At 40.1% G+C, this 3,157-nt stretch overlaps 1 long non-coding RNA gene across 1 annotated transcript; it reads left to right on the top strand.

The window, feature by feature from the left end:
* The first annotated feature begins 1,006 nt into the window (after nt 1-1,006).
* On the top strand, nt 1,007-2,266 carry LOC147981616 (uncharacterized). Its single transcript, XR_015599932.1, has 2 exons — nt 1,007-1,421; nt 2,044-2,266. It is a non-coding gene; the product is annotated as an uncharacterized LOC147981616 (long non-coding RNA).
* The last annotated feature ends 891 nt before the right edge of the window (nt 2,267-3,157 follow it).

Raw genomic sequence — 3,157 nt, 5'->3', positions numbered from 1 at the left:
AGTACAGCCACATGTTTTTTCTTTAGCTCTCAAACTGCAGCTTACATGGTTGTGCTTTCTTAGCTGTTAGCTTTCTCAGTTCTTAAAACTGTAAGTGATACCACGAGTGTGAACCTTTGTGCGCAGATAATTGACAGGAAGGAGCTCTTGAGCCCGAGGACCGACGCCGAGAATCGTTACCTGAAGAAGGTACGCAGCAGTTCGTTCTGATTCTCCTCCGATTCTAAAAGTTTCTGTTGCTGTCTATTCTTTCACTAGTGTAGACCCTTGCTTTCGTTGCTAATAATACACGCATGCTCCACAACTAATCTTCTACTTGATCGCTAGCATGGTCGCGATGATTAATAAACCACCAAACAAAAGGAAAATTGGACATTTGCTAGCATTACAGTGTGAAGGATGCTCTGCTGCTCCAATGTGTCTTTTCTGTCAAAGCTTTCTTGTCAAATGTATGTGTTCAGAGTTGAATCAAAGTTTGAATAAGGCAAAGTTGCTAGCATTGCACCAGTACGCCCTTCCTAACATATGTATTTGTGATGTTCCCCACGCCTCTTTGTTTGCTATGATTTTTTGGTGCTCTGCAGAAGAACTCAACTCACTGGATGCAGGGAAGGAGATGGAGGGTGACACACAGCCATGGAGAGGAGCAGCAGCTCAAGGTCCTTTCTCCTCCACGCCACCTCTGCCCCTCTCTCGTTTTGATTTGCTATGTTGGGTTCCAAGATTAGAAATATTTTTTGTTTCCATCTTTATCCATGTGCTATAATTAACTTTGAGAAAATGTTATGTTTTTGCTGATTAGTGGCAGTACATCTTTGCTTTACTATTCCTAGCAGCTGCAGTTCATCTACCATAAACATGCCTAAGTTTATAAGATATGACATGTGACAGCCCAAGCCTGCTAGCCTCGCAGTCATAGCTTCGCAAGCAACCCAGCATCCTCTCATCTTTCCTCAACCTATACATCTTTTATTCTTCAGATTTTTCTTCCATTAAGCTACCGGTCTGATGGATGGTGCTTGCTGGCTTGCTGCTCTTTGAATGCTTGTGCTGCTGTACTGTGCTTCTCTAGTTGTTTGAATGCTTTTGCTGCTAGCCTGCTGGGCTGCTACTAGCTTGAATAAGTATGCACTTGTGCTGCTGATTTAATGCTTCTGCTCATGCTGCTATTGATTAATTGAAGAGAACCAACTCCAACAAGTGATAAGTACATGTTAATTATTATTAGCTTCAAAGTCTGATCGATGCCTTCTTGCAATAACAGTAAGCATGAGAATTTTTTGGTAGTTTCTATGCCACTTTTCTACTCTGATATTTTCTTGTGTGCTATACCAGAATTTATAATTTCCTGAGCAATACACATGGACGATATCTGGAGCGGTCAAGTGGATGAGCTGATTTTTGAAAAAAAGTTTGAAGAGGTATCTACTGCCCTTTTGTTTTGGTGCTCATTCTTCTTAAACTGCTGATGCTTGAGGTGGTATTAGTGTTGTTGAACTGATAGCCTTGCTATGAGCTGTTGATGTGAACCTGCAATGCAGGATGTACTGTAGGTGCATGTCCTTGTGGTACTATGAGATTTATTGGCTTTTTGGAGATGTACTGATATTGTGCCATGTATTTTATTATCTATATGATTACACATCAGTTTTACTATCAAAATATGAACTGTAGCAGTCACTATATTGGGTCGCTCTTCGGGTCACTTCTGGACGGTCTTGGTTAGAGTCTCGTTTAGAGTCTGGGTTGGCAAACATGAATAGTTTTACTTATTCTGTCTTCTATGAAAAGCACCTATCGTATGTCTCAGAGACAAACTTGTAAATCATGCTTTCAATAACATCATGCTCTGACACCTTGCTCTTTTCGAGCTTTTCCTGAGATGTGTACATATGTGTCCTGCATAATAAGTGCTTGTTCATGTTTAGTTTTCTCTAAACTTTGTTTGTATGATTGAGGGCAAATTTACTTGGTTCTTTTGTCTAAACTGTGCTTGGAACATTCGTTTTTATGATCTAAAATTGCCTTCCTGTGATGATGCAGGTGCCCAGTTTGTGCTTGCTACCGAAGGAGCTCCATGTTGAAGAAGATTGAAGACACTTGTAGAGCTACAGGGTTAACACCAGGGCACCATATCACGTGTAGAGCTTGTAGAGCTTGTATATGTTAGAGCTTATTATGTGTAGAGCTTGTAAAGTATATGTTATTTGTACAATAGGAGCTCTGTACTGAATCTGGCTGATAATATTTGGAGTATTATGTGTGTGTGTTTTTTTTGTGCCAATTTAAATACTGGTTATTTATTTACTGTTAAATTGAAATATGAAGAATATGAACTTGCTAGCTGGGACCCACATACCTGAACCTGACATCTGGGACCCATTTGACTAGTGGACCTTTTTTATATTAAAAAAAACTAAAACTTTCTAGCGGAAAAGGCCACGGCCCAAAAATGAGAAGGCTTAATTGTTGGGCTTGGCCCATCTACCTAGCCAAAATTAATATGAGAAAAAAACACTAATAGGCTGAATTAATGGGCTAGGCCCATGTAGAAAACCGAATTGGACCGGGCTGAATCTTGTGCCACGTCAGATTGCCACGCTGGATGCCTACGTGGCTTGGGGAGGTTGCTAGTGACCAAAACGCCACAGTGGACATATTTTGGTCATAAACGTTTGCGACCATTCCAGAAGAAAGGTCGCTATAGCCAGTTTACGACGGCCAGCTTTTGACCTTATGTTTTTGGTCACAAAAAGGTCATAAATGGAAATTTGTGACCATTCAGTGACCAATAGTGGTGGTCACAAGTTGACATATTTCTTGTAGTGTAGGTACTCCGGGGTCTCCAAGTTTCTTTGGTATTCAACCCTTAAAAGTATAATTAGCAAGCATGGTGGAAATTTCAGCTTCCGGTATCTTTCTTTTATTAGTAATGATATCCTTCATATATTTAGCATAAGGATTTGTTTTGAGCACATCAGTTAATCTCATACGCAAAAAGATAGGCCTAATCATTTCAGCAAAGCGCTCAAAATCCTCATCATCCTTTTTCTTGGATAGTTTCGAAGGAAAAGGCATGGTTTCTGAACCCATGGTTCCCTTTCTTTACCATGTTTCCTAGCAACAAAGTCTCTTTTATCATAACGTTGATTCTTTG

Source organism: Triticum urartu, chromosome 3A (assembly GCF_056163025.1).
Source record: "Triticum urartu cultivar PI428250 chromosome 3A, HENAU_Tu73, whole genome shotgun sequence".
Classification (NCBI taxonomy): domain Eukaryota; kingdom Viridiplantae; phylum Streptophyta; class Magnoliopsida; order Poales; family Poaceae; genus Triticum; species Triticum urartu.
This window is presented reverse-complemented; position numbering and strand designations above follow the sequence as displayed.